The 23914-nt window shown below is 44.0% G+C and overlaps 1 long non-coding RNA gene across 1 annotated transcript in view; it reads left to right on the forward strand.

Moving 5' to 3' along the window:
• Positions 1-4601: 4601 nt before the first annotated feature.
• Positions 4602-23914, forward strand: part of LOC122225516 — a 31385-nt gene continuing 12072 nt past the window's right edge. Inside the window, exons 1-2 of the long non-coding RNA XR_006205217.1 lie at positions 4602-4839; positions 4969-5084. This is a non-coding gene — a long non-coding RNA (uncharacterized LOC122225516). The remainder of the gene's footprint in view (positions 4840-4968; positions 5085-23914) is intronic.

Consider the following 23914-nt stretch of genomic DNA (forward strand, 5'->3'; position numbering starts at 1 on the left):
TCCCAAGCAGGCTCTGCGCTGTCAGCACAGAACCCCATGCAGGGCTCGAACCCGCAAACCTGTGAGATCATGACCTGGGCGGAAATTAGGAGTCTGACCCTTAGCCAACTGAGCCACCCAGGCGCCCCTGAATGATCGTTAAGCGAGGTTTGGACGTGTGGAGACTCAGCTTCTTTGAACTTTTTGCATGCAGCACTTTTTATTCAGAAGCAACCCCCGACGTCTGAGAATTTGTTTCTGGCAAGAAACCTATTCAGATTAGCGTTGCCTCTTCATTATAAAAATCCCCACAATTGCGTGCCTGCTGGAACCATAAAGAGTGGCGTCCTTCCTCCCGGTCACCTGTCGGGGGCTAGCCCGCCAGCCTGTGAATGGGAGGCGTCCAGCCGGACACCCACCACTAGGCTGAGAGGCCTCCCTGGTCGCAAGGCTGACCTTGTGTTTTGAAGAGAGGGCACTATTTGCAAAATCTGATTGAGGAACCAATAGGCTAAATTTAACATTATGAAAATAGATGGAAAGAAAGGCATTTGGCAAACAAGTTTCCCTCGTGGGAGGGGAAACCCTCCCGGGCCCTGGGCCCTCCCCTGCAGAGGCCCAGGGAGAACCTCTGAGGAGCCGGAAGGAGACCCCAGGGCCCTGGGAGCCCCCGCGGAGCTCCAGGCCTCCAGCCCCGGGACGGCCCATCGCGTCCTGGCAGCGCATGCGCCGCGGTGACGTCACCGCGCAGGGTTTGCCCCTGGAGCCAGCGTCACCAGGAGCCAGCTCAACGTTCTGCATCCCGGCCCCCGGCACGGAGGGAGGCCTGCGGAGCGTTTCCAGGGGCACTTCCGTTTCAGCTTGTTTCTATTTTCAAGCCTGGAGACAATTAAAGACCAGGGTCTGGTGCCAGTATTTTTTTTTTTTTTTCCACAGTTCGCGCTATTCTTAGAAACAGTTGAGCCGGTGGTGGAGTCTCAAGGCTCTGGAATCTTTACTTTCGTGTGGTGACAAGTTCTTTTTCCTGGGAAGGCTCAGTGGTGCTTTTCTTGGGCTCAGCAGTGCGGCTGATGCGGCCTGGACTGTGTAGACAAGAGGCGCGGGGAGGGCACACACGACCCTTTGGAACTGACGCTGGACGGGCGTCGAGGACGGGCCATCCTTGGGCAGCTACTCTAGAGCTCCTAAAGTGGTGTTTGTTCAACTACCCTGAACTTTTGTGGAAGGCCAGATGCGGGCACTGCGATAAAAGTGCTGAAGCAGAGTGATAAAACTTGTAATTTAAAAATTCTTTTTACCAGGCCATGTGGCTAAGGTTGTGTTTTGGTAAAATAAACTGCTTTTCCTAGGGTCGTATGGAATTAAAGCTTCATTCATCCGGATTTGGTTGAGCACTTACTGTGTACGACCCAAGGTTATTTAGCGTGTGGTTTTTGTCTTCGAGAAGAAATAAGACATGCGCATGAATTTCTAGCATAAAAATAGCCAGGGAACACTATTACCCAAAGGCCGTTTGCATGTTGAGCTAGGAACTTTTTAGAATGATTCAACGTGAAGCAATGTTTGCTCCTGGAGATGTTTGGAGTTCTCTCTAATGAAAATAAAAAATTAAGTAAAAGTTAACAAATTAAAAAAAAAATTGAACAGGAAAAAGCCCCTGTGGAGTGCAGCCTAACTGGGACTTTAAATGAATATTTATAACCTTAGTTGCATCCATTAGAAAATGAGAAAGACTAAAACTCATGAGCTAAGTGCTCAACAGAATACAGTAAAAAAAAAAAAAAAAAAAAAATTAATAAAAAAGAGCAAGCAGAAAGAATGCAGAAGGAAGGAAATCATAAAGATAAGGTTAGCAATTAATGAGCTAGAAAACAAAGTAATAACACAGAAAATCAACTAAACTAAAAACTAGTTCCTTGAAAAGAGTGATAAACACTTCTGGTGAAAATGACCCAAGACAGGAGGAGGCATGAAAGAGACATGACGTAGCTACAGATGGAGATTTAAGAACCTATCTGAGAATAAATATTGTGGATAAGTTCCTGACAATATGTTGGGAAACTTCCAGAGAAATTGGACAATTTCCTAGGAAAATGTCAATTACAAAAATGTAACGAAACCAAAAAGACTGAATATACCACAAAAGAAGTGAATCAAGCTAATCATCTGTGGCTTTCCCCTGGCCCCGTCCCCTCTTTAGAAAACAAGCCAGACACAGCCAAGATTACAAAATCTTCAAAGAACAGATAAGCACTACTTTGTATAAATGTTTCCGAAGAAGGGAACCAGAACAACTCCCCACAGCACTTTATATGTATGATCTTGATAACAACGCTGAGCAAGGGAGATAAAACAAAGTGAAATCGTTGGCCACATACGAACATGAATGCAGTGATCTGAAATAAAATGTTAACAAACTGAATCTATCAAAATATTAAAAAAAATTTTTTTTTTGTCCAACGGGTATTTAGTCCTAGTGGTGCAGGTGATCTTGTAATTTACCTCATTACAACAGAAAAATAACTGGAACAAAGATTCAGTTAGAGGTAACATTTCTTAGAACCAGTGGTCGAGTCCATTGGTAATTGCCATTTTTTTTCTCTATTTTTTTTTCCCTGAATTGTTGAAAATGACACAACTAAACCTTTTTAATTTCAGAAAACAAAGAGAAAAGGCAAAATCCAAAATTTAAATAAATGATGACTGGCAGTGTTCTATGAATCTTTTCCATATTCGTTGGCTTATGCCCTAGAAAATGTTCACTTTATAATTTACTTTGCTTGTAAGACTAAAGAAACTGAAGGGAATGTCTTTGTGGCTTTGGTCATTCATAAAATGTGTAATCACTTTTGTGATTGGTATTTTATTTTATTTTTAATTTTTTAAATGTTTTATTTGTTTTTGAAAGAGAGACAGAGTGCAAGTGGGCAGAGAGAGAGGGAAACACAGAATCCGAAGCAGGCTCCAGGCTCTGAACTGTCAGCACAGAGCCCAACGTGGGGCTTGAATCCACGAACCGTGAGATCTTGACCTGAGCTGAAGTCGGATGCTTAACCGACTGAGCCACCCAGGCACCCCACTAGCTTTGGAACTTTTATGTGGTACACCTACTTCCCAAATGACTGCCGTGCCTGATGGTGCCCTCTTACTGTGTTTGTAAAAATCTTTTCTTCCTTCCCTCCCTTTTTTCTTTTCTTCTTTCCTTTTTGCTTTAGAATAAAAAGCCTTACCTTTCTGGTCATTATATTTCATTTTATAGTATGTCTGTTTTTTAGCCGTTCAAGACAGTGGTTGGCCTTTCATTTGCATATATTTGCATCTCTTCTGCATCTTGCTACCAGTAAACTTGATAAACCTTCCTTTTCTTTGTGCTTCTCAATTTTCTGATTCTGACCTTTCCCTCTTTCGATGATATTTAAGTAAATATCTTTCGAGCTGAGAACTTAAATTCTCTCTAACCTTAAGGTTCGAGAAAATTGACTTTTTATGAAAACTCCTGTCTGACTGGCTGCAGAGATTAATAGAAAAATTTGAAAAATGAAAAGATCCTAGGTGGTAAGAGATAAAAGTGTAACTTTCTTTAAAGTTTATTTATTTGAGAGAGAAAGAGAGAGGGTGAGATAGAGTGGGGGAAAGAGTGGGAGGAGGGGCAGAGAGAGAGTGAGGGGGAGAGAGAATCCCAAGCAGGCTCCACGCTGTCAGCGCAGAGCCTGATGCAGGGTTCAATCTCACCAACCACGAGATCATGACCTGAGCTGATATCAGGAGTTGGACACGTAACCTACTGAGCCACCCGGGCACCCCACTCCTTAAACTTTTTAAGCTTGTTAACCACCCAGTGTCTCTGCTCCCAGGGGATGGCCTTGGTGGCGCCCGTTAATATTTGAGTGGGTGCTGGGGTGAGTTGGCAAACAGCCTGGAGGCCTGCAGGGAGCAGACACTGGGCTAGATGCTCTGTCATTTAATGTTCGGGTCAATCCTGGGAGATATCACTCCCATGTTACAGAGGGGTAAACTGAGGCTCCAAGAGGGGTGTGATCTGTCCAACTTCTAAGCGGCAGGTCTCCTGGTTCCCAGACGTGAGACCATTTTCACTCATCGGAGTATTTGGCCCATTTAAGTTCACTTTTGTTTACTTTTGACCCGTTCTTGAGACTTTGATGTGCCAAACTGGAAGGAAGTGCTCATATTGTCAACACAGTGACAGTAAAGTCATCTATCACTACCCCCAGCACTGCCCCCAGATTCAGGACAGAGCTGTCTTTATTTGTGACAGGTGATGATATTTTGAGTACAGTATGAAAGGAAGGGGGGAAAGAGCTTTCTGAGGGCGAAAGCTTGGAGAAGGCTGAAGAATGTCCGGGAAGATGGCGTAAAGATTGGATGGAGATAAAGATTGTATTTTATCTCTGGAGTTTTAAGGAAATCTCTTCTCTTGAAGCGGGCTCATTTGAGGCTGATCCCACCAGCGATGCGATGATGGATTCTCAGAGTCTCACGAGCCCTAACTGCTCTTGAAGATGATTCTCCCCTAATCTGTGAGAAAAAAGAACCAGGATGGGGGCCGGACTCCAACACAAAGGTCAGACACTTTTTAGGAGTGTGGGAGGGGCGCTTCTTTTATGTTTTTCTCTTTTATGTCTAGTGAACGAGGTTTTTCTAGTGACCTGGAGTGCCCTGCACAGAACAGATTGTCTCCTCAGTTTTAAGTTTTTCCTTAACTACCCTTCTGTCCTGCAGTTATTAATGTGACTCCATCCAGCGTTCGCCAAAACTCAAATTGATTATAAGCCATTGACTGGGACCTTTCTGTCTGCCCCTGCTCCCCTGGGAATGTTGCCAGCCAGAGGTTCAAAACCGGTAAGTGTGTTGGTACTGAGTGGGTCAGCGATTTTTTTTTCTGGTGTGGACTCCTTCAGTCTTTTTGGGATGTAGGAGGGAAGAACCATCCTTAACCTTTGGGCTGATGGTGCGACCTTTCCTCAACAGAGACTCAGTAAAACAGAAGACACTCTTCCAGCCAAGGTTGGAGGCTGGCTAGCCGCGTGGGACAAGAGGACAGCAGGAGAAGGGACATGTTAATTGGATAAATCTGTCAAATTTCGGTATTTCCAGTTTCCCAGCTGTTTGTTTCTTTGTTTGTTGTTAATGTTTATTTATTTATTTTTTAAATTTTTTAATGTTTTTATTTATTTTTGAGACAGAGAGAGACAGAGCAGGAGCAGGGGAGGGGCAGAGAGAGAGGGAGACGCAGAATCCGAAGCAGGCTCCAGGCTCTGAGCCGTCAGCACAGAGCCCGATGCGGGGCTCGAACTCACAGACTGTGAGATCATGACCTGAGCCAAAGTTGGATGCCCAACCGACTGAGCCACCCAGGCACCCCAATGTTTATTTATTTTTGAGGGTGGGGGGAGAGAGCGTGAGTGGGGAGGGGCGGGGGGGGGGGGGTTCAGGGCTTGAAATCACAAACCATGAGATCATGACCTGAGCCAAAGTTGGATGCCCAACCGACCGAGCCACCTAGGCACCCTATTAGCTATTCATTTAGAAAAAATCTTTTCTAGTCGTCCTCAGAGAAGTCACATCAGACCCTCTCAGTCATAGCCAGGTCTCTCAGCATTTGTTGCTTCAACATGTATTTCTTGAGTGTGCTGTGATCCAGGCCTTCTCCTCCACTGAAAATGCCGTGGGGAATGAGACCCACAATGGGGGTGGGGGTGTTCAAAATCCTTGAGGACTTTGCCTCTGCCTGGGTGGGACAGATAAGCACTGAGGGTAGAAGCTATCGCTGCCACTACTAGCTTTATCCTTCCTACGATTTGCGGTTCATGTTTTTTCTTACATCCTAGTTCGGATTCCAGCTCTCTTGGGAAGACTTCCCAGATTCACCTCTCCTCTGGGCGCAAGCATGGCATGTTGTTCCTGGGTATGTGGGCCTGGTACTTAACCCACCCCCACATGGTTTGGGGGGAAGACCAGGGGCGGGCGAAGGGACCTGGGTGTGCCCCCTGATGCCACATCTTCTTGGTTATGTGACCGCACTTCAGCTCTGTTCCTCTGTCCCTTCATTGCAAATGGAGGATAACGTGTGTGCCTCACAGAGCAGTGAGGAGAACCACATGGCATCAGGTATATGAGGTCACGCACCATACGTCCTCTGCGTTCTAGTAGCCGGTCATTACATATTGGGTTTTTTTCCTCCTGTTTTTCGTATCTTCACTTACTCACGTATTAAAGGGTTAACCTATCATTTCTAATTTCTCCTCTGCCTCCAAGATGCTGAGATTCTGATGTATTGTTATTTGATTATTATAAGAATAGTTCTCTCATGTGTCTGTTTTATGTTTCCGGCAATCTTCTAAGTCTCTCGAGAGTTGTTATAATTTTGGCAGCCCTCACCATGGTCAAGTCAGTGGAGGGCTCTCTGTATTTCCAGTGGATATCTTTTATGTATGTGCCATGATATACCTATTATGTCTGTCTGTCTTGTTTTCCATCACGAAGCACGGACGCTTTGAGACGATTTCCTGGCCATGTCCCTTCAGTGCCCGCTACACTTATCCAGAGGGGTGCTTGACGAACGCAAGTAGGGATGGGGACTACCAACTGTTCTCCATCCTAGGGTCATGTTTTCTTTACACGTTAACTCTGGAATTACTTATATTCACAGTAATTAATCTTCCGTAGAAACTTTCGGTCGGAGTGAAACATTCCTCAGATCTCCTGTTCTGATAATAACACGATTCCAAGCCGCTGCCATTTTATTCACCTGATCCATTCGTGAAGAGTGTCCCCATGAGCTGTTGACATTCACGTGCTCGCCATAATTGAATTTCAAATCTTATCTCTCTATTATAATCTGATAGGTATTCCTACTGTGCTTTGGCTCCGAATATAATACAAATCACATTTCAGGAATCCAAACTTTACCTCCAGGGATATTTCTGCTCTCGTTAACGAACGGTTTGTGTACATTGAACTCTTCTGAAAAAGTTTAGTCAAATGGACCTCAAGACCCTTACTCTTTGGAAACTCATTATAGCACACACTCAATACAAAACAAACAGCAAATCTTTTGTTATTGGAAATTCTCCCTGGGGCTGAACGAGGTAAATATTTAAGAAGTGACGCTCGGCCATCGTTCAGAAAACTTCGTTCTATCAGTAAACACATACTCACCGTTTTCACAGACAGCAAATATGATGAAGATATTACAGCATTTCCTTCTTTGCACTCAAATAGTAAAAGTACCACCTCTTTAAGCGAGATCTTATCCCCTGTTAACAATTTAGTTAATAAGTAGTTAGTTTAAGCCTCTCCTGGCCCTTAACACTTGACTTAAGTAGGCCCTCGGCCCCTGGTAGTCTCGAAGATATACCTGGAGATTTGAAAAAAAAAAAAAAAAAAAATTCTAAAGTTTAGGAACGTATAAGAAGAGTGCTCTTGATATGAACCTTTTTATTTTTCTTTCTTTTTAAGACAATAGCCAGAAGTTTGCTTGATAAATAATCTCCCTGTATATGACATCTCCAAATTTCCTTGAAATCACTCAGCTTGTGTCAAGGGCCGATTCTGAATTCTTTGGTCTCTAACAGCTATACCTGATAACTTGAAAAGATTGTGGTTCGTTGTGGGTATGTACCAGATATTAAAATAAATTATTATTATTTTTTAATAATTTTTAATTGTTATTTATTTTTGAAAGAGAGAGAGACAGAGCACGAGCAGGGGAGGAACAGAGAGAGAAGGAGACGCAGAATCCGAAGCAGACTCCAGGCTCCCAGCTGTCAGCACAGAGCCCAACATGGGGCTCGAACCCACGAACCGCGAGATCATGAACTGAGCCAAAGTCGGACGTTTAACTGACTGAGCCACCCAGGTGTCCCAAAATAAATTATTATTTTTTTTTTTTAAATTTTTTTTTTTTTCAACTTTTTAAATTTATTTTTGGGACAGAGAGAGACAGAGCATGAACGGGGGAGGGGCAGAGAGAGAGGGAGACACAGAATCGGAAACAGGCTCCAGGCTCCGAGCCATCAGCCCAGAGCCTGACGCGGGGCTCGAACTCACAGACCGCGAGATCGTGACCTGGCTGAAGTCGGACGCTTAACCGACTGCGCCACCCAGGCGCCCCCCAAAATAAATTATTTTGATGCCCAGTGGCTTTTGGACTAGTTGGAGATATTAAGGGTTAAATTATGCCAGTCTAATTAAGCATGCTTAACTGCAGGTTCTTAAAATAAGAAGTGAGGCCTCTTTTTATATAATTCTGACTCATCCATTCCCCCACCTCCCATCCCTCCTTGCCCGCATGACCGGAGCATTTTTTCTCACGACGGAGCGGGCTCAGGACTTTGAGAGTCCATGCCCTTTGGGTCATGACCTGTCTGTCCTGAGCACCTAATGATGTTTTTTCCCCCAATTTTATATGCTTATTTATTTATTTTGAAATAGAAGGTGAGTGGCGTAGGGGCAGAGAGACAGAGGGAGACAGAGAGAGAATATCCCAAGCAGGCTCCGCGTTGTCAGCACAGAGCCCGATGCAGGCTCGAACCCATGAACTGTGAGCGCATGACCTGAGCTGAAATCAAGAGTCAGATACTTAACTGACAGAGCCACCCAGGCGCCCCACATCCATGGATGTAAATCCTTTGTTTGGTCTTCTAAGAAAAATTTTCGGGGTTGGATACATGGTCATTTATTTCTTATAACCCCCTCTGTGATTAGGAACTATCATTTCCCCCATTTTATAGATGAGGAAACAGGCTCAGGGAGGTTCAATAATTTGCCTCAGATACTAAATATTGAAGCTGAAATTTTGAAAAAGTGAATCTTGCCTCAAATCCCTGATCTCAACCATTTTGTCATAGGTAACACACAATATATTCAGCTAAAAACATTTTTATACTGCAAATGAAATTCCCCCTGACACCCACCTTAAATCAAGCCCCCTCCCAGAAGCACCTGCTCTTAAGATTTTCCAAATCTTTCATGAGTTCGAGCCCCGCGTCGGGCTCTGTGCTGACAGCTCAGAGCCTGGAGCCTGCTTCCGATTCTGTATCTCCCTCTCTCTCTGCTCCTCCCCTGCTCACACTCTGTCTCTCTCTCAAAAATAAAGAAAGATTAGAAAACATTAAAAAAAATAAAAAAAGTTTTCCAAATCTTCATTTTTATCGTGGGATTAAAAAAAAAATACAAGCCATCTCACACTGTATCTTTTCATTGGTAACTTGTTTTTTAATGTAAAAACACATTTTAGAGATTTTTCTAGTTCAATGCAAGGGTTGGGCTTTATTAGCACTATTATTTAAAAATGTTTAAATATTATTTATTTTTTTGTGAGACAGAGTGTGAGGTGGGCGGGCAGAGAGAGAGGGAGACACAGAATCGGAAACAGGTTCCAGGCTCCGAGCTGTCAGCACACAGAGTCCGACGCGGGGCTTGAAGCCACAAACTGTGAGATCATGACCTGAGCCAAAGTTGGACACTTCACCGACTGAGCCACCCAGGTGCCCCTTTATTATTATTTTTTAAATGGTTGCATAGTATCCTATGTCATGGGTATACTGTGGAATATTCAATCACTTTTCTATTGACAGATGGTGATTAGCCTTTTTTTTTTTTAGTATATAAAACCAAAGGGCTTCAATAAACAACCTTGTGTGGGCCCCCTATGCAGACTCCTCATTCCCTTTAAGAGGGTAATATACTAACATTCCGTAGTGTGATCCCGAAAGCCCTGACTTCCTTTGCCTTTTCTTGTCTTTCCAACAAAAGAAGTTCAATTAGAACCTTAGACAATGTTTCACTCATTCGCATTCTTGCACCTAAGTGTTCTGGAGTTCATAGGGTAGCACAGGACATCCGACCCAACATGGGACTTAACCACGTGGCCACAATGAAGCGAGTCCTTTGCCCATGGCCAAAAGCTCGCTGGTTTCTTCTGCCTGGAGGAGAAAATGACCTGGCAAGGGATTTCCTCTACCATGCCAGCTTTGGTCTCCCCTGAACACCGGCCAGGGACCTTTCTTCTCTTGGATGAACCACTGTAGCTCAGGAGCACACCCCTCGCGCAAATGCACCTTGTGTGGGCTCTACCTCCGGCGGGGAGTACTGGCTTCTGACCTTCTCCATCCAGTCCGTGGATGGTTTAGGAACAGCATCGGTGGCTTTGCTCCCCGTGATGTCACTGAAATGTGCGAGCAGATCCTTGGCTTCTTTCGAAACCACGTTTCCATGGAGAATCACACATTTTTGCTCCGTAGTTTCACACCAGAAAATTTCAACTTTTGCTAAAATTTTTCTCATCCAATGAACAATTTTTCACACTGGCCGAACCACTTATGAGAGCAGTTCCCAAACGCAATTTTTTTTTTTTTTATGTCCTTGCAAAGAATATGCAAGACTGCTTTCTACTATAGATCTGAGCTAACGACAGAGCTCTGTATCCTACTCTTTAATTTATCTAAAACTCCTTATCAGGACCCTTGATTTTCTCAGGTATCATCACCTCTTTAATTATCACTAATACTAACACGAACAACTCTCCCAAAACTAGCTAATTTGTCCATTTCTCGTCTTTCAAGTAGGACAATTTATTTGTTTTTAAGCCCTTCCCCAGGACTTTGTCAATTTATGTAGAACATGGTAGCATCCTAGATTTGGTCATTTTTCGGACAGTCGTCGAATTTGCAAGCTGAGGCATTGTTCCAGCTTATCATTTACTTTCCATAAGAGACTGGTTAAATGAGTTTCCTAATGATAGACTAGAACGCAGCTCACCTCTCTCCAGTTCAGTGCTGTTCCATCGCACTTACAGTGACCTGAGTTATGGAGCCGGAACTTGGTGCACAGTTTACCCTAGAAGGAGATCCCAGTTCTCTTGGCCAGTGGTTAGGGCTTTGTTGGGGGGGAGGCCGGGGGTAAAGGGAACGAAAGCGTCCGTGGGGTGACAACGCGCAGCCAGCCTTAAACGTACGTGGAGGGCTCCTATAGATTGTAGTAGTTGGTGGTTTTGAGTGCATCGAGAACCACTGGGACGTTGGTGGTAGTGGGCGCTTTTCTCTTACCAGTGGGAAGTATTGGAAAGCTAGGGGCCTAGCCCTCATGAAAGATTTGGAAAACTCTTAAGAGCAGGTGCTTCTGGGAGGGGGCTTGATTTAAGATGGGGGTCAGAGAAAGGGCGGGGGCAAGGACATAGGAAACAACCAAGGAATCAGACCTTACCGTTCATGCTAAGTTTAGAAGGCCACACAACATCCTAGAGAAAAGAAGAAAAGCATCTCTAAGAGTTGCCTGCAATAACTTTGCTTCTTGATGTGTCCTGGGGCACCCGTGTATGTGAGCATTTTCCATTCAATATTGACGATATCATAACTGCATCGCAAGATCCATTTTCCTCCAGCCTGACCACAAGAGGAAACTATTCATGATACGGCTGTGAGGATATTCCACATTCTCAGCATATTTTTCTAATGATTTCGCTTTTATTCTCCAGGCCACAATTACCTCCACCCCTTTTGGACAGGGGAAGACAGCCTTTCCCTAAAGCACCCGGCAATGTGTCAGGGTGCAAATGTGGGCTAAACTTAAATGTGTCTTTAATTAGTATCAAATCAGAAGTCAGAATGTGCAAAGCACTGCCTTTGAGACGGCTCCAGATTCTTCATTATGGAGTCTATTTTCTGTGGCTCTCTGGCCCCAGAACTCTCTTTTTTTTCTTTTTTTTTTTTCCATTTCTCTTTCCCACTGAGCCTCATGTGCCGGATATAGTGTATCCTGTATTCGCCAGTTATGGCTTTTGAGGTGAAATTTAAACATGAAACATGGCTTCTCTGAGACTCTGGGAAATTGAGTCTATTGATTTGCCTTTACCAGGTAGGAAAAGGCTTTGATTTATCTACCTTTTTAATCTTCTAATTTTGGCACCAAATAAAAGTGACACACGAAGGAGAGTTTTGGTTCTGTAAGACAAATTGGCCAGGGCGTTTTCCATCCCCTTATGGGCTGTGTAAGAGTAAAGTTCTGATGGGAACAGACACCTTCCGAATGTCATGACAACGCAGGGACTGAGAGCAGGACCCTGGCAAGGAGAGCAAGGGGCTTTCCAGTTCTGGAATGTGGTTTGTGGGGGCACGAGGAAGGAAAGGCATTCTTCCCCACGTGTCTCCTACCAAGTCCCACAGCATCTGAGATGCTGAAATTTGAGATGAGCTCTCCCAGGTTAGGCACCTTTTCCTCTGGGTCCTTACCAAAAGAGGGAAACATGCAGATATTGAAATATATTGTCACTAACACTTTGGTGTGAATTTATTTCCCAGCCTCGGCAGCTAAAAACATCGTGGAAAGTATTTAGAAATTTATCGACAAGGCTCAAACACCCCCCTGTTTTTGCAAATCAAGTCTCACCGTACGCAGCCATGCCCATTAATTTATATATTGTCTGGGGCTGCCTTCACCCTGTAGTACTGGACTGAGGAGTTGTGAGACCACGTGGTTCTGCAAGTCTGAAATATTTATTATCTGGCCCTTTTCAGGAAAACTATGCTGAACAAAGTTGTGATCTCCAAGAGAGTAGCCAGTAGTCACATGTACCTATCCAATGATAAGTTCCTTAAATTAAATATAATTAAAAATTCAGGTCCTCGTTTGCACTAGCCACATTTCAAGTGCTTATTAGCCACTTGTGGCTAGTGGCTACCATATTGGATAATGTAGATATAGAACATTTTTATCGTTGTAGAAAGTTCTACGAAAACTCATACATTAGTTAATAAGTTACATAATTAGCATATATTAATCCACTAACAACCCAAACATATCAAGTTCTTTGATCTCTATCGCTTAAAAAAATTTTTTTTTTCACGCTAATTATTTTCGAGAGAGAGAGAGACAGAGACAGAGTGCGAGTAGGGGAGGAGCAGAAAGAGGGCAGAATCTGAAGCAGGCTCCAGGCTCCCAGCCATCGGCACAGAGCCCATCGCGGGGCTCGAACCCACAAACCATGAGATGGTGACCTGAGCCAAAGTCGGAAGCTTAACGGACTGAGCCACCCAGGCGCTGCTCTATCACTGTCTTTAATCCAAGATAAAAATCATCTCAGGGGATGATAGTTACATTCACTGACTGTCTCTGGGCAGTATGACATGTCTTGTTCCATGAGTATTTGCCCTCCCATGGACCCATGATCTAATTTGCAGAAGTGATTATTTTCTTCTCGTATGTGAGTCCAAAAGCTATAGGCATTCCAGTATAGTCTCCACATCTTTCCTCTGGCTCCTGCATTTCACAATTCCTTGCTGGCCTTTTGGTGAGAGAAACGGACTCCCCAGACCGTGGACCAGACCTCCCTAGCTTGGAAGGAAGGTCACTCCGGCCCCGGGCCTGAGAGCCCGTGGCTATGCCCTGGATGAGAGCCCAAACTTGCCCCCAGGGACTGCTGGAGACATCCCTGCTTCTGAAAGTGAGCCGCTTCCCGAGGAAAGATTTTCGAGGCTGGGGGAACCATTGCCATCAGTCTGGATAAAGGTTGGGCTTTCTGCGAGATGTTATGTGATGTATGGGGAGCCGGTAAAGAAGAGAGTAGCGCCTGGGGAAGCCCCTTCCGATGTGGGCTGAGAATCGTTGTCTGTATTAGCGCAGAAGGCCAAGTTGTTATTCAGAGACTCAACAGTGCAGTGGCTTAAAAGACGAACAAGTTTATCTCTTTCGTGTGACAGTCCAAGGTGAAAGTTCCAGAGGCAGTCTGCTCTGACCCACTGCTGTTTAAAAACGGACACAGGTTCCTTGCAAGTCTTTGCTCTGTCCTCCGCCGTCGCTGACTCCCCGGAATACTTGTCATCTGCACGGTTGAAGGTGGTTATGCGCACATCCAAGTTTCAAGGTGTGAGAAGGGGAGCAGGTGTGGAGGAGGTGGGCCCGCTCTCTCCGCAGAGGCCTGGGCCCAGCCATGGTCCGGCGGCCCGGACAACGACACCTAACTGCAAGGCGGGCTGGGAAGGGCAGCCTGGACCTGTGTGGACACGTGGAACGTGGATTTGGGGAGACCGCTGACTCCCCACTATCCTATGTAGTTTGCCTTTTAAACATCAAGGCTCCACACGCGCCAAGAAACCGTATTGTGGCTCTTCCCCTTCTACCTCCCTCTCTACCTTCGCAAAGCATTCCAAGAAAGAAAGAGAATTCGTTTTTCAACCTTTTTGTTACTGCTGAGAAAATGACAAGGCCCCAAACACCTCCGCCTAGAGCTGAAAACGGATGGCATTTCTGTAGGGAATGACCCCTTTCTGTGAATGCTAATGCTCCGGGACGGGAGCTATTTGGTGTTTTTCTGGAGCAGGGGTGTGTGGAACCGCTCTCATCGTATCTTCGACGGCCGGAAACAGAGATGCGGGCGGAATGTTCTTCGGGGCCAGTGAGCCGTGTGCAGGCCTCCGAGCTCCTCATTACTTTTCTTCCCTTCATTCCACTAGAGCAGCTCCAAGTTGTGACAACCCGTGGGGATAATTGACGTGAAAGTGCTCAACCCCGAGTGCCCAAGCTTCCCCCAGACAATCGCCGGATTGTTCCGGGACCTGTCGATGCCACAAACCTCATGCTGAGGAGTTGGCCCCATAATCAGCAAGCAGCGGCTGTCAAGCCCATGAAATGGTTTTAGGTGACGAAGTGAACGAGACAAAGCAGTTTCTTCTTCTTCTCTGGCAGGGAAGACAGCCGGTGTCCGAGTGGGGCTGATGCTTCTGTAAAGGAAACTAAGTGAATCTGGCTTCCATTTCACACTCGTGCTTTCCAGACCGATACCGACTCTGTGAGGCTCATCTCCTGAGCCTGGTTTCCCCCGGTTCTTGGCTGATGGGGCGGCAAAATCCCGCTGCAGCTCAGGGAGGGCAGTAGAGGCTGCGGGCCCGTAAGCCCCACCTGCCGCCCGCTTGAATAACCCTTAAAAACCTCTGGGGATTCTCAAAACGGAGAGTGTTTTGCACTCTCTCAGCACTGAAAGGAAGCTCCATATGTGAGAGTTCTAACCTGGACGTCAACTTTTTATATGGGGGGGACGTTGGACATGAGGTAGGGAGAAAGAAAAGCTGGGGCTGGAAAAGCACCATTCACGGGGTACCTGTGATTCAAACAAACTTGAAATATATCTTATCGTTTACCTGCCTCGAATGAAAACATACTCTCGTAAACAGACATTGTGGCGCGAGGGGAAGGGGAACAGCAGATGAGGGGGAGCCGGTGGAAGTGGTCCAATTTCTGTAGGCCTTGGGTGCCTCACCTGTGACTGGGAATACTCAGTAGACAATTCGAATCGTATCCGGCTCCAAATAGATGTGAAGAGATGTGACTACATCACCAAGCATCGTAATAATCAGTTATGTTCTTGAGGTGGTTTCGTATAAAATCTCTCTCTTTATTAACACATATTTGGATGTTGGGATATATGGATATCAGGAAGCATTAGGGACGCACTGATGCTTTAGAACTTTCCCCCATATGTGGATATCAGGTAGAAATACAGGAGTTTAAAATGTGACGGGTAGGGCTCCTGGGTGGCTCAGCCCGTTGAGCATCGGACTCTTGGTTTTGGCTCAGGTCGTGATCCCAGCGTCGTCTTGAGTCAGGCTCCGAGCTGTGTGTGGAGCTTGCTTAAGATTCTCTCTCTCTCCCTCTATCCCTCCTATGCCTGCATGGGTGCATGCTCTCTCTCCCTCTCAAATAAAAAAAGTGTGTCCCACGTGTTTCTGAGTTGAATGAGAATGGAAATCAGTTACTTAGCCTTACGTATCCTGATACCCACGTAGCCCTTGTTATTGATATCATCCTGCTTATACCCAGGACAACTATCACACTACAAGTGAGTTATCTAAAAAGCAGAAAGTCTGGGGACACTTTACGTGCGCTAAAGGGACTGCGAGGGGGAATTTTCCAAAATAGAAACATTTCCAATTACTTAGACTCTCGTTGCAAATCTAGTTCTTAAAAAGCCTTCAGCCAATCGTGTCGTTACAGAATTGGGGGAACATATCCAGCGCGTAATTGTCCGTTGGCTTTTATACTTTCCAAACCAGGCCATTTCTTGGTAGGCTTTAAATTGTAACCAGGTGACATGAAATCAAACCGCTGGCATCAGTAGCACACGGGCACCTGTGAAATGAATCGAATGTGAATAGGTATTTGGGAATTTTGTTTGTAATTTCCCTCTGTTTCAGATTATATAATAGCACAACAGAACAGCTGGTGCATGGCCTCTAGGATAATGTAGTGAAGGAAAAATACCCCTTGCAACTTAGAAAACAGCCAAGTTGCAGGGTAAAGGAATAGAGTTTTATTTTTCAATTAGTACACTTAAAAAACATTTGTTTTAATGTTTACTTAGTTTTGAGAGAGCGAGAGCGCACGAGTGATGCAGGGGCAGAGAGAAGGGGACAGGGGGTCCGGAGCAGGCTCTGTGCTGACAGCAGCGAGCCCGACGTGGGGCTTGAACTCACAAACCGTGAGATCATGAAGTGATCTGAAGTCGGACGCCCAACCGACTGAGCCACCCAGGTGCCCCGGGAACGAAGTGTTTTAATGTCAGCTAAACATAGCCTGTGAGGTTGTCTGTCATGGAAGAGATTCAGATTTACTTACCTGGGCTCCGTAGAGACGGTCTGCAAGATTGTGCTGGAATCTGCATTTCCATCCTGTTTCTCTCTGAACCACAGACTTGAACATCCCTCTTGGAACCGAACAACATTTGTTTGCTCGTCAATGACTTCAAACTATTTGCAGAATACCCACCGTGTGTGGGGCACGCCGCTAAGTTCTGGAGATTCAGAAATGAGTGACACAGGTCCCGCCCTTCGTTGGGGGGGTTCTCAGTTTGTCAGGGGAAAGGAACACATAAAGAGACACAGTGATGAGCAGGAGATCTGGAGACGGGCTCTGGCCTTTTCTGGCCACATGGCTGTGGCTCAATGCTGTTTCAGTTTCTTCACGAATGAAGTGGGCAGTGGCATACATGTATTGATAATAAATGGCATATTTGAACTCTGATCTCTTGGAATCTCACGTCTGCTGTATGCTTTCTATTGAGTACAGCTAATTAAAGTAGGCTGCAGTAGAATTATCCTTTATCACCATATTTGGGTCCCTTCCTGGTTCGGATTCTCCCTCCATCACGTCCTATGCCCAAAGGACTCCAAGGCTGGCTTTTCTGCTCATGGGTGCCTTTCTGCTTCTTGTTGTTTTATATTGGGGTTTCTCCCTTTTTCTCTTTCTCACCCCACTGTAAAGACAGAACGTAGTCTTGGTGCTACTTTTCTGCCCTGCTGTACCTGAAGCGAATTTACAGCTCGTTTGAAATTTCTGAGATTCTTTTCCATAGTTGCGGGAAACAAAAGTCAAGGAGGGCATGTGTGGGTTTAAAAGTTGGGTGTGAGAGTGCGCTCCCTTTTGGGTTGCTGCTTTGTTCGGTCATTCCTTACAGGTTCAACTTTTTTTTTTAAGCCACGAGTTTTGTTGTTGTTTTTATTTTGTACAAAGGAAAAAAAAAACCACATCAGGTATATTGCAGAGAAACGTAAGATATCAAGTAAGTGTCCTGGGGTGAAGAGCATGAGAGAAAGAGAGAGAGAGGGAGAGGGAGAGAGAGAGAGGATTGATGAAGGAATGAATGTGAAGACATTAAGAATGTTGAATGTTGCCTTGGAAGGATGAGGTTGATAAATGTGGTGATTTTTAAAAAAGACTGCATTTATTTATTTTTGAGAGAGTGAGCGAGCGAGCGAGACAGAGACAGGATCCCAAGCAGGCTCCATGCTGTCAGTGCAGAGCCTGACGCAGGGCTTGATCATGACCTGAGCTGAAACCAAGAGGCGGGTGCTTAACAGGCTGAGCCACCCAGGTGGTGCCCCACGACTGCCGAGGGTCTTGACACTATTCTTACTGAGAGGTGGGGTCAATGTCCTCTCTCCTGAAGTCTGGGTCGGTTTGTGATTTGCTTGTAGCCAGTACAATACTGCACGATTTTCACGACTAGGTGGAAAGTACAATGTAGCTTTCACTTTGTTGACTGGGGCACTCACTGTTGGAGCTCAGAGCTGGCCGGAAGCACAGACCACGTGGAGAGGACATACGTAAAGAGGCAACTGACATCTCAGTTGACAGCCAACATCAAACACCAGATACGTGAGTGAAGATGCCTCCAGAAGATTCCATCCCCAGCTGTCGAGTCACCCTTAGCTGTGGAGTCTTCCCAGTTGAGATTCTAGATACTGCTGTGCAGACACATGCAATTTTCATTGTACTCTGACTCAATTCCTGACCCAGAAAATTTGTGAGCATAAAGAAATGGTTGTTTTAAGCTGTTAAGTTTTGGGGTAATTTGTTATGGAGCAATGGGGCACGGGAATAAGGATGTGGAGGGGGAGGGAGTGACAGCCGGCATGAGGTGTTACCCTCCCTTTTCCTTTGGCACCATGTATTCCGCCACGGATGGCTTTTCCCTGAATAAACACTTGGGTAAAAAAAAGAAAATTGGGGATAAGGGTCCAGAAGAGACCTTGGCATCCATTTTAAGGTGAAGAAGGAGATAGAGAGGAAGTTCTTGTGGCCAACAGCTCCAGGCAGCCATTGTAGGCAACCCAACAGACATCCAATGTAAACAGACCGGTGGGGACCTCTACAAAAGTCCCTTTATAAGAACCAAAGCTTCAGGAATGGCGATTCTATTTTTGCAAACTCAGAGATATTCATCGGTTTCCTGGTCCAGACTTTTCAAAAGGCAGGTTTCAGTGGCGACTGTGGGAATAATTATTCTTTTGAGTGTCTGAGAGTGGAGAGGAACAGCACAGGTGAAATAAAATCAAGGATCCTCTGTTCAGGCAAAGTGAGGTCCATGGAACCCAAGCAGAGAGAGTGGCTGTGATCTCAACCCGGAGCTGGGCCAGCACTTCTGCTCCAGAAACTTCCATCTTGGGGTACATCATATTTCTCATGAGGCATTGAGATATCCTGCCACACAAATAAAAAGTGCATAGGGATTTGGTGCTCACTGTCCCTAGCACGAAGTTTTCCTCTAGGATATAATTTATAGATGAATTTAAAAAAATAAATAAATAAAATGATCTCAACCAGGGGAGAAAGGCTTCCAACCCAGTAGATTTCTTAAATTGTTCTTATGAATAGACTGTTTTTCTAATTTCTTCCCTAAGTTTGTGTATGATATATGATTACACCAGAATGTGAAACCAGCCAAATGAGCCCCAGGAAAGAAATGTTGCTCCAAAGTAAATATAGGAACTTGGTTAATGCCACATGATCAGATATCTTGCAAATAAGACACACAATTAAAAAATCATCGTATATGACATTGGGAGTTACAGATTATATGAGATAGTCCCCCCATGCTGAAGTGGAAATTTGATATCCTTATTGAGCCTTGAGACGAATTCTGGGAAAATGGAACTTTGAACCTATATGAAAAGGAGTGAGTGATTATGTAGAAATGTGGCCAAAACCTAGGGGACACACAGGAACAAAAGCAGATCGTAAATCTCTAATGTAGAGAAATGTTCAGCAAACCGTTGTCTCTGCGTGAAGGGATATGACATTTGTAGACGTGAGACAGTTCTCAAATTTTAGTTAGCACCAGTCAACACCAAACTGCCAGGTGAAATTCTCTTAAAGCATACATATGTATTTAAAAGAATCCTCTCGTAGAAAGGAAATGCAAACTGAAATAGCCACCCACTTATTTTAAGTAAAACAATGAAGCTCCACTAAATGGAAGAATTAAGGGTAGGGTGGCATTTTTTTTTTTTTTTAAACTCACCATACTGTGATTTTACCTTGCAAAGTGTATCATTTAAGAGATGCATGAATAAGTTTATTTTTTATTACCATCAGAAAAATAAGTAAAGGGTAGGCAAATGGAAACCATGAGTGACAATAACACAACACTCTACGAGAACATTTTCTTATCGCACAGCTTAAAAGAAGTCACAACTTGGGATTGGAAAACTTGTTATTGTAAAGACTTTTTATATCGTGGTATTATTTTACTTTAATGAACCAACCTCGACAACTTGGGATATATATTTAGATAAAATGTTAGGAAGGGGACTGTCTTCAAATGAAGATCATTACACACAAATGGAGAGTCAAAGGTTTCTCTAACAACCTCATGCTAACCTTTCCCCACCTCTTCTGCTGGGGGAGAGTTCATGTAAATCCTTCCTTTTATGGGTAACGATCAGCTTTGTTCTTTGCTTAATGTACATGGAACCCTGTTTTCCTGACACTGTGCATTTTTACATTTTTAGGGACAGTAAGGCTTTTCCTTCTCTGGGGTCTTAAAACGATTGACACTAGTCCAGCAAAGCTGTAGACCCTGGTCTTAAAGGATCAAAGACTGAAATGGAGCTAATTTCCTACAGTGATTCTACAGCCTGGGGAATTACCTAAGGAAAAAGCTGCCTATTGCCATTTATTGAACTAATTAAAAATAAAAACATAGCTTTCAATAAAAAGTATATCTCAGAGCATGATACTAATTAGGTTTTTTTTTTCTTTGCCTTGAAAAAAAATGTAACCTGATCTTTCTCTTTTGAAGGGTGCCTATGCTCAGTACATTTTGTTAATTGGTTTATTAACTCTTCTGATTCTGGGATTGTTCATGTTCAGACTTTCTCATGTAGGCTCACACTGATATCCGTGTGTAAAGTCTGACCGCAGATTGGGTTTTCTTATTACAGACCAACAAAAAGAAGAGAATCCGTGTTGGAAAGGAACTTGAAAGATTATCTGATCATCTCTGCCTTCACGCAAGTGTATTTATTGTAAGCTAGTGAATGAAGACGTGCAGGTATATACTCAGATGTGACTGAGGTTAGACCATGGGCAGCTGGTGAAGTGAAGATGAGACAGAATCATACTGCCTAGGTTCACAATCCAGAAATCCAATATTTACCTATTTCAATAATAATCATGCTGTGGGGAAGAGGGCGCAAACTCACGATGCAGATTTCCATCAAACAGAATGACAACTGCTAGAATTACTTTAGTCTAAAGAGTGCGTTTCAGGGGCGCCTGGGTGGCTCAGTCGGTTAAGCGGCCGACTTCAGCTCAGGTCATGATCTCGTGGTCTGTGAGTTCGAGCCCCGCGTCGGGCTCTGTGCTGAGAGCTCAGAGCCTGGAGCCTGTTTCAGATTCTGTGTCTCCCTCTCTCTCTGACCCTCCCCCGTTCATGCTCTGTCTCTCTCTGTCTCAAAAATAAATAAACGTTAAAAAAAAAAAAAAAAGAGTGCGTTTCCAATGACCTTTGATTGTAGGGTCCTGCCTTCCCAAAGCTGTGTGTTGAGGTCCTACAGGCCTTCTATTCACCTTTTGCAGGAGTTTTTAAGCAGATGGTTGAGTTAGGAGATATGCCCCACCAGCCAGGTCTGTTAAGACCTTATATTCTCTCTTTTAATATAGTGTTTGAATGGCTTTCCTGGTCTTGGAGAAGTGTGTAACCTTGTATTATAAAACCGTAGGCCTTTGAGTAAAGAGCCCTTGCTAGTTTTGACTCATTCAAGGTTTCTAAGGGGAACACGTTTTCATGAACACTTTCAGCTGTAACCAAGTAGCCTGGAACTCAGAAGCTAGGTTTTCCTAAATACTTGTAAGAAAGAGACAATCGTGGGACAGATTTTATCTGGAGCACTGAGTCCTTTTGAAGCCTTGGGTAAGACTGGACATTTTGTAGGCTTTCCTTTGTATGTCAGGGAAATTTTCAGCAAGCCAGGCAGCTAGATAAAAGAGAAACCCTGGCCTGTTTGGAGATGAAAGTCTTCAAACTAGGGCATGCCAAATTCATCGGAGAATATCGCCTCAAAGGAAATATTTGCTTTCTTTTGAAAATGCATTATTATAAAGCCCATTGTGTGATTAGGCCAGTTGTGTGATTATTGGGAAGCAACTCTAAATAATATATGAGTGCCTCATCAAAGGCATGTTAATGTTGGGTGATCTTTTTTATTGAAATTGTAAGATGTGTAAATCCTAAATGCCTGGCTTCCTGATGAAAAGACACAATCTTTACCCATCGGTTACTAACTAGGAAAGCTCTTGTCCAGTTATGGTATGGAGAAAAGTTGAGGCTTTTAAAAAAAATGCTTGGGAACATGGAAAATATTTTACATCTGAACTTCACAAGAAAGATGTATTTTTTCTGCTTTGGTTTTGGCTCACCAGAGTGGTCCTGCCCTTTCATAAATGGCAAAGTTACCTTGTTAACCAGTGCTGAGCACTGCTTGGGCTCTGCTCTGGGCAGGAAGCATTTTTTTTTTTTTTTTTTTTTTTTTTACCCCAGGCCAGATCTCATATTCAAGACTGAATCTTGGGAGATCTTGAGGCACTAAATCCACAGCTCTTACACACTCAGTCCTGAAAAGGAGGAAGTTATCCAAAGGAGTACAGGTGAAGGCAGGTGACCGCAGATGAAACTGCTTATTTTCCAGAAGAACAGCAGGCTCTGGTCTGGTGATGCTCTCTTGACATTCCCCAGATCTTCCTCCTCACAATCCCGTTTGGGGCCACGCTGTGCCTGTCATCAGAATTTCGTTCCTGAGACAGAAAAACAAGCGAAAAAATTCACGTCCCACTAACCAAGTCAACATGCCTGTTGAGCCAAAAATAATTGCCTACACTAAAAAGAAAGAAAAATCATCTCGAGAAGACATGAATATCATGTCTCACTGAGCACGTAGAACCTCTGTGATCAGACGTGGCTCATTACTTCAACAAATGTGTTCCCTCTCCAACCCCCACCCACACACCTACGTAAAACAAGGAACTCAAACATAAGCACAGAGCTTTTAAATACAGAAAGGGTCCTTTGATTAAAATATACAAAGGAAGGCATGTTATAATAAGAATGAGGAATTGAAAATGGAAAGACCATTTCCACCAAGAAGTCATCCAGGATTTGGCAAGAATAGCATTGGATTTTTCCCCCCATCATTGTATGTCTTCTATTTAATGCTGAATGTTACAGCAAAGCCAAAGAAAACATATTACACAGGCCTTGATTTCAAAGCTTCAGGAAGCTCAGATCCCAAAATAGCAGAGAGGGAGGAGAACTGAAGCATTTGCAAAAGTCAGATAACTATCAGACCCAATATATGCAAATGGATCAAATTTCCCTATCAAAACAAGGCTTAGGCTTTTTTTTTCCCTTTGTACAGAAATACTTTTCCTAATGAAACAGAGATTCACAGAGAGTTGTGTGTAAATCAAGCGTTTGTAACTGCAATCATGTTTGAAATACTTTACTTTTTTAAGGGAAGTCTATGACAAATCCTTCCTACAGAGCAGGATTATTTTGTAATATGCAAAACTCCCTCTAAAACATGCGAGTGTTGGAATTTTTTATGTTAAAAGGAGTCTTCTCTGTACGAAAGCTTTACCAAGTGAGTAACTCTTTGTCTGATATGTATTTTTCTATTAACTCCTTACATTTAATTCAGTTTACTGCTGGTTTCACTTTTGATCGTGTTTAAGGCACGTCTACACCCAGGGAGATGGGAGACAGTGGAGGCTATGCCTTGAAGTTGCTTACAAACCCAAGGAACCATAACATCCGCTTCTGTGTTTGCTTCATGTATGGGTTTCCACGTCTGTCTGTGATAGGTTCGTACACCTTTAGAGACCAAATTTTAATCTATTAGCTATTGAAAAAAAAGAGACAGACGCAGGATTCAATCAGGAGAATAAAAGTAGCCTCACCCACAGATGAATTAATCTTGTCTAGACTGCTGACCACTGTGCTATGTACTTTTACAGAAGCTAGAAATCAGGACAATTAGTTCAGAAGTCAATAAAAGTCAGATCACTGACTCAGATCAGAAGACACTTGTGTATATTTCTGAAGCGTGCAACTAAAACATCCGGCTTGGTGAAGGATCCTTTGGAA

The sequence above is a fragment of the Panthera leo genome, chromosome B4 (genome assembly GCF_018350215.1).
Source record: "Panthera leo isolate Ple1 chromosome B4, P.leo_Ple1_pat1.1, whole genome shotgun sequence".
Classification (NCBI taxonomy): domain Eukaryota; kingdom Metazoa; phylum Chordata; class Mammalia; order Carnivora; family Felidae; genus Panthera; species Panthera leo.